We start from the raw sequence: 14,696 nt of genomic DNA on the forward strand, positions 1-14,696 counted from the left end.
AAGGAATGTGGTAAAGCCAAAGGAACAGCTTTTGTAGTATTCTTCAGATAAGGCCAGGAAAAGATTGCGCAGGACCAGACTTACCTTCAAATTTCACATGAAACAGGGAACTGATTGATTAAGGGAAAGGAGCTGAAACCACCCACCCAAAACAACAGCAATCCAAAAACCTTGGATGTAAAACATCGGGTGTCATTTCAGTAAATAGAGTTAATCAGAAAAAGCCATTGATCAGAGTTTGTGTGGCATTAAGTTTGGCTTCACCGACTTGAAGAAGTTTGTATACTAACTCATGACCTATTGAGTTAAGAAAGCACCTAGACCCTACCTCTATCTCCCCCCAGGCAAAAGAGCTAAATTAGGGATCAATAAACAAAGTTGGCTCAACCTGAAAACCTAGACAACTTGTACCTCAGGTTGTACCTCAGGTTGTACCTCTGGTTGGAGCTATTTAGAATAATTGATAAATGAGCAGCATATCTGAATATTTTTCATTTCTAAATATTACTCTTAATATTTTTAAAGCTGTAAAACTTGGATAGAACCCAGGAGAATTTGAAAGCATGCCATAATATACCTTAACTACTTATATCATAATTCATTTCAATTGATAAAAACATTGCTAAGGAAGCCATCGCAGAAGAGATGGCTTTCTGAGTAGTCCGGATACCAGATGGCTCCTTTGCAAAAGGGAAACAAGTGGGGAATAGGAGAATAGGGAATCTTGTATCAGGGGAAACAGGTCTTCACAAGAACAAGGATTTTTAAAAATGGATTACAATCAGTAAAAACTGACGCTCTCCAGTGAATCTGCGCATGAGGATAGAAGAAGGGGAAAAGAATTGTTTATTTCAATGATGTGATATGGCCAACTACCTTGAAAAAAAATTGCCCCTTTAATAGACGCTAAACAGGATGTTATTTACCAGGTGACTTTATTTACCTCCTTGCAATGAGAAGCTTCATCTGCCAGTTTCCGTACCTTAAGCCTCTGTTAAAGGGACAGTACATATTCTCCTCCATGCTTGTTGGCAATGCTAATTTTTTAAAAATCCAAAGACTTAACAAATTCACACTTTCACACTTTGGAAACCATTCTAAGCCAGTCTACTTGGAAGTAATTCCTATTTTACTGCAGGAGAATGTATCCCTAAGGAAGTCTTCTCAGGGTTGCAGACATGATTACCAACTATGTGCCCCAAAAGTGGGTAAGGAACACATACAAAATAATGTCCTTGAGAATTTACTCTAGTATGAGGGACTAAACCTAAAATGAATATTCTGACATCAAATCTAAGTCCAATCCTATGGAGGTTTACTCTGAAGACTGTTCTGTTATGTCCAGTGAACATTTCCATTCTTCTGGGCTAATGCAAAACCTATTTTAATTACAAAATTGGCCAAAACAGACAGCTTGGCTAGAAGGACTTACATCTGTCAGCAACCCTAATTTTGTCATTTGTCCTCGTGAACTGAGTGACTGTGTAAAATATTTAACATTTAAACAATGAAATAATAAGGTTAGCACTATGCACCATTTATATATTGATGTCAACATTCAAGTATTGGAACCATTCAGGAGAGATGAGCAGGGAGACCTCCTTGCACTGATGCTGGTGTGCCAGTAGATCTGAATGAAAGTGGGGAGGTGCCATGAAATTGCAGAGGGCCCCAGGTTCAGTGTCCTATTCAAAGGATAAGGTAGTAGGTGATGTGGAAGATCTACACCCGAGAGCTGCTGCCAGTCACTGTGGACAATATCTACCCAATGATCTGATTCATTGGACTGTATCAATAGAGGCATCACATAAAAACTGCAAGATGTCATAGTCCCTCTGTATACAGCACTGGTCAGACTGCATCTGGAGTACAGTTCTGGAGGCCTCATCTCAAAAAAAGATTTGGACAAAATTGAGAGGGACAAAATTGAGAAGAGCTATGAGGATGATCCAGGGCCAGGGGACCAAGTTCAATGAAGAAAGGCTGAGGGACTTTGGAATGTTCAACCTGGAGAGGGGACATGATCACTCTCTTTAAGTATTTGAAGAAAGGCAGGGAGTGGTTCCTGCTGACAGCAGAAAATAGGGCTCGTAGTAATGGGTTTCAACCAGAGGTAGTCAAACTGTAGCCCTCCAGATGTCCATGGCCTACAATTCCCATGAGCCCCGAGATCATGGCTCATGGGAATTGTAGTCCATGGACATCTGGAGGGCTGCACTTTTGATTACTCCAGTTTCAACTGTGTGTAGAATGGTACCAGCTAGATACCAAGGAGGGTGGAAACTTCAGTAGAATAGGCTGCCTAAGGAGGAGGTGAGCTCCCCCTCACTGGTAGTCTTCAAGCAGCACCTGGTCAGATACTTATCACGGATGCTTAGACTGTCCCTGTATTGAGGAGGGGGTTGGACTAGATGGCCTGTATGGCCCCTTCCAACTCTGTGATTCTATGTTTGTAACACAACTTTGTCTTCATGTGAGAGTTGTTGGTCTTGACATCCCTACTGCTGCTGGGCCAGTGAGTGATTGATCCCCCATGTGTCCAGAGAACTTAACTGCCATAAGAATATCAGTCCCCCTAGAAAGAAGGGCCTGAATTTAGTGCAGACCAAATAAATGAGTGTATTCCCTCACCCCCCAGCCCAGCCTTTCACATCACATGCAAATACAGGTGGAGTGTGTAAAAAGAAGTCGCGGATGGAACTGCTTCACAAAAGGGGCATGGTGAGTTTATGTTTAAAACGAAAACATTTGCTTTTCTTTTTATAAAAAGAAAGACATTTAATCTTCTCATCTGCCAGCAGAACTGATAATGTTAACGTTATAATATAACTTTCCCCAGCAAACCAACATGCTTTATCATTGATCCTGGTGGTCCCTCTAGAGGTGAAAAAATATTTCAGCTTTTATAAAGCTAGAGTTTTGGTGTTGATTATCTGAAAAGCTAGAGCTTGGGTGTGGATTATCTGATATTATTTGTAATCTAGAGTTAAAATGGGGCAGTTTATATAATCAACAAAGGTGGTAATTTCCAAATGCTAAACAGTTACATGCTTACTTATTTTATTTATTAGATTTTTTACTCACCGCTCCCAGCAAGATGGCTCGCAGCAGGTTACATTTTAAAAACCCACAATAAAAATATGAACAATCCCTACATTAAAACCCTGCCTCCTTCAATGACAGCACTACCCCCCCACCCCCAAATCTGTTCTGAATATCCAACTTGATTGGCATCTCAGGGTGCTAAAATGTAATAGGGGAAAGACCTGATGTCCTGGCCAAGCGGGGGGGGGGGGGGCTCATCTTAACTGTTACCTGGCTTCAACCAAGTGCATGATGGAAGAGCTCCATCTTACAGGCCCCGTGGAACTGTACAAGCTCCGCCAGGGCCCTTAGCTCTTCCGGGAGCTCATTCCACCAGGTTGAGGCCAGGACCGAGAAGGCCCTGGCTGAGACTAGGCACACTTTTCGTGGGCCGTGGAGCACCAGCAGATTCATGCCAACTAAGCTCTGTGGGGGTGATAGGCGGTCCCTCAGATATGTGGGGTCCAGACCATGAATGGCCTTGAAGATTAACACCAACACCTTGAACTTGATCCAGTACACAATTGGCAGCCAATGCAATATCCTGGAGCAATATCGTGCAGTGTGTGTGTGCAATATCCTAGAGCACAAAAACTTATGCTGGTACAGGACTGCAGTCTAGTGAGAAGTTTCCTTCCATGACAGGGACTGCAATTGACACAAAGTTCAACAGACACTTGCTGAACAGCAATAAGACATTGACTGCAACACCTGATTGTCACTGGATGTAAGAATCAAACGTAAATATACATCCAAATACAGATGTACAAATCAACCCTAGATATACACCCATGTCATCAATCTAGATTGATGGGCCATCAAGAATATGGGTGGATTCTCTTTCAGTGACCCTCTTTTTAATTTCAACTAGGGCAGTTTACTGACTGGTCACTGTGAAACATTGCATTGAGCCAAACAAAATGATATTATATATTGGATCTCATGATCTAGATTTATTCAACATCACATGCAAACCAAAGCCCATGAGCCTTCAGGGAAGGGTAGCATATAATTTGTATAAATAAATATCAAGGAGGATGTAGCTAAATTATTAGAAAAGGAACACATTACAATAGCATCTAATCCAGGCAGCATCTAATCCAGCAGCAAGTGAGGCAATAGACTTTTCATATGTGGGAGCAACGTATAGCAATTTAATTAAAATTTCCTCTTGATAGTCTATTAGGCCTGCTCAGTACAGTGTCATGAGTGGGACACAAATTTACCTCTTGGGTAGAGGTAATCTGTTACCAGAGCCTGTTGTTTAGCTGGAGATGCTGGGTACAGGACCTGGGTGTTTCCACATGCAATGCACATGCTGTGCCCCTGAGTCATGGCCCCACTCCAAAGGAATGCTTTGGTTTCCTCTGCCAGGATTTTCCTTGTACATTCTGTGCTTATGCTAAAAACCCTGTAAAAACCCTGTATAATCCCCTTCCCTTTCCCCTCCCCATAACAGGTTTTCCCTTTGAGTTTCTATTTGCCATTGTCTGATGTCCTTACAGAAAATTACCCTAGCAATTTTCACTGATTTATCTGATCTCTTGCTCCTCAAGATGCATATTAACCAAACTTCTCTGTAAGGTTTTCAACCAAGACATATATGAAAAGATGGGTAAGATTTTTTTTAGCTGTTTTTATCCATCTGTGGGAGGAAAGGCGAAATGGTTTAAGCTCAGTCTTGCCAGATCTTGGAAGCTAAGCAGGGTCAGTACTTGGAAGGAAGGCCTCCAAGGAAGCCTGCAGAGGAAGGCTGTGGCAAACCATCTCTGCTTCTCACTTGCCTTGAAAGCCCTTTGCTGGGGTCACCTTAAGTTGGCTGCGATGTGAGGCACCTTGCACGCACATGCATTTGTACTGTCTACACCAGGGGTAGTCAAACTGCGGCCCTCCAGATGTCCATGGACTACAATTCCCAGGAGCCCCCTGCCAGCATTCGCTGGCAGGGGGCTCCTGGGAATTGTAGTCCATGGACATCTGGAGGGCCGCAGTTTGACTACCCCTGGTCTACACACACATAGAGCTTTCATGAGAAAAGTAGATCCCTGGACACCCAACACAGCTGGATACAATATTGCTGCAATACTGCAAGTGAGTGGTCTTCCTACTCAAGCATTAACAGATTGCCTCTACCCAAAACCCCAGAGCAGGCTTTCTCAATCAGGGTTTTGTGAAACCCTGGGGTTTCTTGATGGCCCTGGAAGGGTTTCCAGAATAGATGGGAGTTAATTAATTTTAATATATTTTTAAAAATTGGTTAAATCAAATGTTTTGGAAAGCATTTTTCCATATATGGTCATTTTGACCCCCCCCCCCCCCGAAATGGCCAGTGATCCGCCTGGAGGGAGAAGAAGAGTTGGTTCTTATATGCCACTTTTCTCTACCAGGAGTCTCAAAGCAGCTTATAATCGCCTTCCCTTTCCCCTCCCCATAACAGACACCCTGTGAGGGAGGTGAGGCTAATAGAGCCCTGATATCACTGCTGCTGCGGCAAGCCCAGGGTCACCAAGCTGGCTGCATGTGGGGGAGCACGGAATCAAACTCAGCTTGCTGGATTAGAAATCCACACTCCTAACCACTACACCAAGCTGGCTCTCATGGATATGGGAAGGGGAGGGGCTTTGAGTGTGTGTGTACACAGCTTTGATTCCCAACCATATTCTGCACGATCACAGTACTTCTGAGGTTTCTTGAAGTCTGAAGAATGTTTCAGGGGTTTCTCAATGGTAGAAACGTTGAGAAAGGCTGCCCAGAGCCATTTGCAGTCAATGGTAAACAGTACTGACCTGGATAGACCAGTGATGTGTCTTAGTAGCAGGCAGCTTCTCATGTTAATCATCAGTTGATTCATGTTTGTGGAACTACAAGTTTGTTAACTTACTCATCTTGTTTACCTTCTTTTCAAGTCTGATTCTGTTCTGCTTTGGTCAATTATTTCTGGACAAGACTGGATACAACTAACAAATGCTTTTGATACAGTCCTTTTAAATTTTGTATTGGCTCCCTGATTATGCAATTTTCTGCTGTGAAATGGTTTTTTTTCTTGCTATCTGTTTTATCTGGCCGCAGTGCTGTATTAAAATAAATTCGATTTGATACAGTCCTGCAGAACCAAGAGTGAAGGTACTACAGGGCCCTTGTTATTGAGGGCCCTTGTTATTCCTCATATCTGGAAGACTACAAGGGCTATTAACATTGCATTAATTCCTAACCATACCTTCAAAACATTAACCTATGAACACCACACATCAGTTTACTCTTACCACATACACAGACTGATAATTAGTGTTGCCATTCTCCAGGTGGCACCTGAAGGTCTCCCAGTATTATAATCATCAGCATCTTTTTAAATATAACCACCCTTCCTTTGCCCAGGGTGGGTAACAACAGTTAGTAAAATAATCCGTAAAAAAAAAGAAAAACAAATATAAATACAGTAAAACCACCCTATAGCCCCCAACGGATTCAGGTTTTGATGGGGTGGGGGTGTTTCCAATCTTTAGAACAAACCCACTCTCAATTTATGGAAGTGAGGCCAGTATTTCTTGCAGGTCTGTCAGGGCCCCAACCATGATAGAGCTGTTCCAGCTTTGTCTTGCAGGCCTTGCGGAACTGGATAAGATCCCACAGGGTCCTGATCTCTCTCTGCCAGAGTGTTCCATCAGGCTGGGGCCAAGGCCAATTTCACCACCAATTTTACAACTGATCTCCAGGCAGCCATGATCATTTCTCCTGGAGAAAATGGCTGCTTTGGACTATAGACTCTATGGCATTATACCCTGCTGCAGTCCCTCACCAAACCACACTGTCCCCTGGCTCCACCCCCAAAATCTGCAGGTATTTTCCAACGCAGTATAACATTTTATAGCCTGTGTTATACGCAGATAGGCAAAATGGTTGCACCCTTTCATTCATCTTTTTAAATCCATTCTTCTGAAGAATTCAGGATATGATACAGAATTCCTCCTGCTCCCTTTTTTATTCTTACAAGCAATGCTACAAGGTCTGTGAGGCTGACAAAGAAACTGGCCCAAGACTGCTCAGTGAACACCAAGTGACTCAGCAGGGATTTCAACAGCAGTTGATGATTAATAGTTTCCAGGGAGCTGAAGATGGTTAGAGTAATGGATTGCTGCTTTTAATGGCTACATTCATCACACTTGTGTTGTTGCAAAACCTTGAGTGACCTGTCCTAAGGTAACAGTAGGTAATGATGACCTAAGGTAACACAAGGATAAGTGAAACAGATGCACACATTAAGAGAGGCCATGCTTTCCTAAAAATGCTTTCCAAAATCTTTAAAAAACATCTGCTTCCATACGAGCCAGTATAATAGTTCAATAAAACAATAGTTCAATAAAACAAACAGGCTTTAGGACATGCTGGTTAATAGCCAACTCCGGGCTTCTGTTCCTTCAGTGAGGGACTACAGGACATCACTTGCCCAGTAGTCAAAAGGATGGTAATGCTCGTGCCTGACTTGTATTGATTCACCAAAATGGTAGGATCTGCTTTGTTGTTTTGCTGTAGCATTTACTGTTTTAATAAATAATGTACTCTAAGTTTTTGATGTTATATAAATCATTATACGATTTAGAGAGATGGGCTATAAAAGTTTAAATTATCTTATTTTAGAACCCCATAAGCTAACTAAGCTTGACTCTCCCAAGGGACTGACCTGGGGATACAAAATTCGAAGCAGCAAGCAACTACTGGCAACTAAAAAGCTAGGCCTGCAATGGGCAGCTGATTGGCTGCAGAGGCAAGGATGCAGGTTTGGGTACATCTGTCTGTCTCCTGGAAAATCTCACTAGTTGCAGAAAACATTCTGCAAAAGAGAGGAAAAAGGATACCCAATACAGGCTGGAGGAATTTTCAGTTGTCCATTAAAAGCTTGTTTCTGTCCCATTAAAAGGGCCAGCTGATTATTAATATTCACACCTATATTTCATCATTCCTCCTAGCTGTTCCAAATGCTGTATATTCTGAATATGTGCTGAATCTTCTTTGATGCAGAAAAATAACATTATACATAGCAAGGGATATTTTTTGGTCACATCATGTTATTTCTGCACTGACATTTGTAATATAGTCAAACAAGCTAAATGATAATGTGTTGCAACATAGGAATGTAAAAACTTTCCCATATTTCGGTGCACTTGGGATTCTAAATGGCTCACACACTTATAAAGTGCTGGAAAGTTCAGTTCTAAAGGTGAACAAGATCCATGAACAATGATGATCGATATCACCAATCTTTTGTTTGCTGTTCAGGCCTTCTGCAAATGGCAAGACTGTAATGCTAGGACAGACAATCCAACACTCTTGATTTCTCAAATGATAAGCTTTTGTCTGTTTGTTCATATGCATCTTCCACAAAGCTGGAGGACAGATCTACATCAAATAACCAAAAGTTCACAATAGCAAACCTTGCAACAGCAGCCTCTTCCCCATGCCCCTCAGAGAATCCAAAACCTGCTCAAGATCCCCAGCCCAGAGAAATCAAACTGGCCTCAGCTGGAGCCAGGGCTTTTTTAGCCCTGGCACCAGCTTGGTGGAATTTTCTTCCAGATGAGATCAGGGCTCTGACGGATTTAAAACCGTTCCACAGGGCCTGCAAGACAGAGCTATTCTGTTGGGCCTGTGATTGAAGCCTACAACATACCACTAATAGCTGGCCTCCCTACGAACACAAAACATATACAGATATAGAAAGATTACCACTTGCATGCTATAAAATGAACAACTGTAGCACTTTACCCCCCCCTTCAAGGATCGCTGCCTTGTTGTGGCAAGGGGGCTTGCGTAGTTCAGTGAAGCTATGAGCTATGCCGTGCAGGGCCACCCAAGACGGACAGGTCATAGCTGAGAGCTCTGACAAAAGGTGATCCACTGGAGAAGGCAATGGCAAACCACTCCAGTATCTTTGCCATGAAAACTCTATGGACAGTTCCAATAGGCATAACGATATGACGCTGGAAGATGAGCCCCTCAGGTCGGAAGGTGTCCAATATGCTACTGGGGATGAGCAGACGGCTAGTACGAGTAGCGCCAGAATGAATGAAGCGGCTGGGCCAAAGCCGAAAGGACGCTCAGTTGTGGAAGTAACTGGTGGCGAAAAGACAGTCCGATGCTGTAAAGATTTTTATTCCATAGGAACCTGGAACGTCAGATCCATGAATCAAGGCAAGCTGGACGTGGTTAAACAAGAAATGAGAAGACTGAACATCGACATTTTAGGAATCAGTGAACTAAAATGGACAGGAATGGGTGAATTTAATTCAGATGACCATCAGGTATACTACTGTGGACAAGAATCTCGCAGAAGAAATGGAGTAGCATTCATAATCAATAAGAGAGTAGGAAAAGCAGTCTTGGGATACAATCCCCAAAATGACAGAATGATCTCAGTTCGAATCCAAGGCAAACCATTCAACATCACAGTGATCCAGGTCTACGCCCCAACCACTGCTGCTGAAGAGGATGAAGTTGATCAGTTCTATGAAGCCCTACAACACCTTCTAGAAGCAACGCCCAAAAATGATGTGCTTATCATCATGGGGGATTGGAATGCTAAAGTAGGAAGCCAAAAGATAACCGGGATAACAGGCAAGTTTGGCCTTGGAGTACAAAATGAAGCAGGGCACAGGCTGGTAGAATTTTGTCAAGAGAATACAATGGTCATAGCAAACACTCTTTTCCAGCAACCCAAGAGACGACTCTACACATGGACATCACCAGACGGTCAACACAGAAATCAGATTGACTATGTGCTCTGCAGCCAAAGATGGAAAAGTTCTATCCAGTCAATAAAAACAAGACCAGGAGCTGATTGTGGTTCAGATCATGAGCTTCTTGTTGCAAAATTTAGGCTTAAATTGAAGAAAGTAGGGAAAAGCACTAGGCCACTCAGGTATGAACTAAATCATATCCCTGACGAATACACAGTGGAGGTGACAAATAGATTTAAGGAATTAGATCTGATAGACAGAGTGCCTGAAGAACTATGGACGGAGGTTCGCAACATTGTACAAGAGGTAGCAACTAAAACCATCCCAAAGAAAAAGAAATGCAAGAAATCAAAATGGCTGTCTGAGGAAGCTTTACAAATAGCTAAGGAGAGAAGGGAAGTGAAAGGCAAGGGAGAAAGAGAAAGATACACCCAATTGAATGCAGAATTCCAGAGAAAAGCTAGAAGAGATAAGAATGCCTTCTTAAATGAACAGTGCAAACAAATAGAAGAAAACAATAGAATGGGGAGGACCAGAGATCTTTTCAAGAAAATTGGAGATATGAAGAGAATGTTTCATACAAAGATGGGTATGATAAGGGACCAAAATGGTAGGGACCTCACAGAAGCAGAAGAGATCAAACAAAGGTGGCAAAATTATACAGAAGAACTATACAAGAGCGAGCTTAACATCCCTGATGACCACAATGGGGTAGTTACTGACCTGGAGCCAGACATCCTGGAATGTGAAGTCAAATGGGCCTTAGGAAGCCTGAGCAACAATAAAGCTAGTGGTAGTGACAGCATTCCAGTTGAACTATTCAAAATCTTAAAGGACGATGCAGTAAAAGTGCTACACTCAATATGCCAGCAAATTTGGAAAACTCAACAATGGCCACAGGATTGGAAAAGGTCAGTTTACATTCCAATCCCAAAGAAGGGCAATGCCAAAGAATGTTCAAACTACCGCACCATTGCACTAATTTCTCATGCTAGCAAAGTTACGCTCAAAATCCTACAAGCTAGGCTCCAGCAATATGTGGACCGAGAACTTCCAGAAGTACAGGCAGGATTTCGAAGAGGCAGAGGAACTAGAGATCAAATTGCCAACATACGCTGGATCATGGAGAAAGCCAGGGAGTACCAGAAGAACGTCTACTTCTGCTTCATTGACTATGCTAAAGCCTTTGATTGTGTGGAGCACAACAAATTGTGGCAAGTTCTTAAAGAGATGGGAATACCAGAGCATCTTATTTGTCTCTTGAGAAATTTATATGCAGGTCAAGAAGCAACAGTGAGAACTGAACATGGAATCACTGACTGGTTCAAAATTGAGAAAGGAGTTCGGCAAGGCTGTATACTGTCGCCTTGCCTATTTAACTTGTATGCAGAGCACATCATGAGAAATGCGGGATTAGAGGAGTCACAAATTGGGATCAAGATTGCAGGGAGAAATATCAACAACCTCAGATATGCAGATGATACCACTCTAATGGCAGAAAGTGAAGAGGAACTAAAGAGCCTGTTGATGCGGGTGAAGGAGGAGAGTGCCAAAGTTGGCTTGAAACTCAACATCAAGAAAACAAAGATCATGGCATCCGGCCCTCTCAATTCCTGGCAAATAGAAGGGGAAGAAATGGAGATAGTGACAGATTTTATTTTCCTGGGCTCCAAGATCACTGCAGATGGGGACTGCAGCAAAGAAATTAAAAGACGCTTGCTCCTGGGGAGGAAAGCTATGGCAAATCTAGACAGCATCCTAAAAAGCAGAGACATCACCCTGCCAACAAAAGTGCGTTTAGTCAAGGCTATGGTCTTCCCAGTTGCAATGTATGGCTGCGAAAGTTGGACCATAAGGAAGGCCGAGCGTCAAAGAATTGAGGCTTTTGAACTCTGGTGCTGGAGAAGACTCTTGCGAGTCCCTTGGACTGCAAGGCTAACAAACCAGTCAGTCCTAGAGGAGATCAGCCCTGACTGCTCCTTAGAAGGCCAGATCCTGAAGATGAAACTCAAATATTTTGGCCACCTCATGAGAAGGAAGGACTCCCTGGAGAAGAGCCTAATGCTGGGAGAGATCGAGGGCAAAAGAAGAAGGGGACAACAGAGAATGAGGTGGATGGATGGAGTCACTGAAGCAGTAGGTGCAAACTTAAATGGACTCCGGGGAATGGTAGAGGACAGGAAGGCCTGGAGGATCATTGTCCATGGGGTCGCGATGGGTCGGACACGACTTCGCACATAACAACAACAACAACAAGCACTTTACCCACTCCAAAAAAAAGAAGAGAAATAATGCTCTTAGGATTTTTAATGTTTTGGGTTTTATTGTTAAATTTTAAAAATCAACTGCTTTTATTGTAGATGTTGTAAGCCATCCTGAGTTTCCAGGGAAGGGCAGTAGAATGCTACTTGAATTTGGAATTGGGAAGTGCATTTTTTGGGGCTAAAACATTTGCAGGTCTACAGTTTTTACAAAGACGAGCCATCGCCCTGAGCATCTTTCAAACTGTAACATTCCACATACTTGAACTGCCATCTCAAGCAAATTTACTAGGGAGTACTTCTGAGCCTACATGACATGGATTGCTCTGCTAATGGAGAAGATAATGGTAACCTTCAACATTTGAACTATAGGGAGCCAAGTTGAACAGCAAAACTGAAACCAGCACCTCACTGCGTTCCCTTTCTTCAGGTTCTATGTACCGTCTATGATATACTTATATAGATACGATAGTCCAAAGTGTTCATCACACAATTCAACTGTTAACCACACATATCCACAGCGAAGTAATCAATTATGAAAAGGTTTTGTATTCATTTAAAAACGGCCACAGAGGAGCAAATTTTATAATCCTCCTTCATTGCCTCTCTCAGCCAGCAATTCTAAGCACACTAAGAAGTTCCACTAGGATTTACTTCTGAGTATACATGCTGAAGACTGCACCATTATCACAGCTTCAACCTGGATTTTTGTTGTTGTTGTTCTGATCCCAAGTGCATTTGGACTGGCAACATGGTCACTGTGTTTGAGGTATTTCATTCATTCATCTCAGAAATTCTGCTCTCCCTTGACTTTTTAAAGGCAACAATTTTTTAAAAAACAAAAAAGTCACTGAGAAGCCCAAGGATTTTCAAAACAGCCTAGAGAGTTGGAGATCCAGGTGGTGCTCATGAATCCTCAAGAGATGGCGTCACTTCCTCTGCAATGTAAGTAAAGCACCTCCTGTGTCCTGCAGAAATAAGCAGAAAGTATTTCTGATTATTACATTGATTTCTCTGTTGTCTCTATCAGTCTTGTTGCTCACCAAGTTGTCTATTGGATGTTTCTCTCCTTCAAGAACTCATGAGTGATTAGGAAGGCTACAGATGAAACCTTTTCAGGCAACATGTTTTCCCAGTTTGGAAATAGTTTAAATACCTGATGCAGAGGAGGGGGGGGTGACAATTGTCAGAGGTACAGATGTTTTTAAAGCAATAAAAGTATTATTTTGCCAAGAATAAAAAAGCTGTTTTAAAAGCTCTAGTCAAAGTGAATACCAACAACCACCCTCAATTTACCTTGTAAATAAATACTGAAAGATTCTGACTAGCAGTACAGTTTCAGTTTTATGCAGTCAGGATCCGACTACTGAACCAAAGAAAATGCTGTGTTATAGAATTGCTCACTGAAAATTACTGTGTGTTCATCTCTTGGATAGCATGGTGCAACAAAATGTCTCGGGCCAATCCTGTACATACATACTGTATTGAATTCAATGAGATTTAGCACGTAAGAGGGTCCCTTTCATTTTTCCCCAAAGTGACAAAATAGGTCATCAAGCAGTTGTGTTCTTCTAATACAAGTGGATAACACCTTATGCCTTGTGCCAGATAACCTACAACTGTCAAACTACTATACTGACCTCAAACCTTTCCCACATCAGCACAGAGAATTCATCTGCCTACATCACTTCAAGGAAATAAGGTGCAGCCCAGTCCAAGATATGTTTACTCAGTTGTCTGTCTCGGTGCTTACCACCAGTGGAGCTTTACTATCAAGGACATTTACATAGGATGTCAGCCTAAATATTCATATTGTTTTCCATTTATGTCCACGTCATTATTTTATACAAACTAATTTTAGTTCTCTAATTAAACCTAACAGCTATGTTTTGAATTGAATCACACCACTTTATGCCTATAACCGCCAGAGAGTAAGACTTATTCATTGTATAACGTCGAATTAAATACTAATGTGGGGGAAACTAAGGAAGAATGCATTGCCTCAGACATTGAGAGGTGATGGGGGAAGGTTATCAAACAGTTCACACAACTTCTAGAGTTTAAAGAGCAAGGCTATCAGACCACGTGTCCAAGCTTTGATCCACTGGTTAGCCTTTTCTCTACATGCAAAAGCTGCACCATAATCTGCCCATTACTCTCTTCACTCCTTCGTTGAGTGTGCATTAGTTTATAGTATAGTATGTATCTATGTGTGTGTATATATATCACAATAAGTCTCGCTAAATTTAGCGTGAATCAGGGTTTGGCAAAGGCTAATATATTTAGCTAGCTAAACTTAGCAAGACTTATGGTGATCAAAGCAAATGGCAACACGGGGGGGGGGTGCAATCAGCCTGCTTGCTGCTCTTAACAAATACATCTATCTTTACATTGTTGTCTATAGATACTCATTATTTAAATCTCGCTCTTAATTAAAACCTCAACATTACACTATGTAAACTGCAATACCAAAATACAGGAAAACATTTGCATTCCTGTGTTGGAACATTTGTATCATTAGCTTGCTTGACGGCATTACAAATGCAACAGCCACCTTTCCCCTAAGCACCCTTAAAAGCACTTTCATGAAGCTGCCCCACGTGACCTCCCTTCCCCCTCC

This window comes from Paroedura picta, chromosome 8 (assembly GCF_049243985.1).
Source record: "Paroedura picta isolate Pp20150507F chromosome 8, Ppicta_v3.0, whole genome shotgun sequence".
NCBI lineage: Eukaryota > Metazoa > Chordata > Lepidosauria > Squamata > Gekkonidae > Paroedura > Paroedura picta.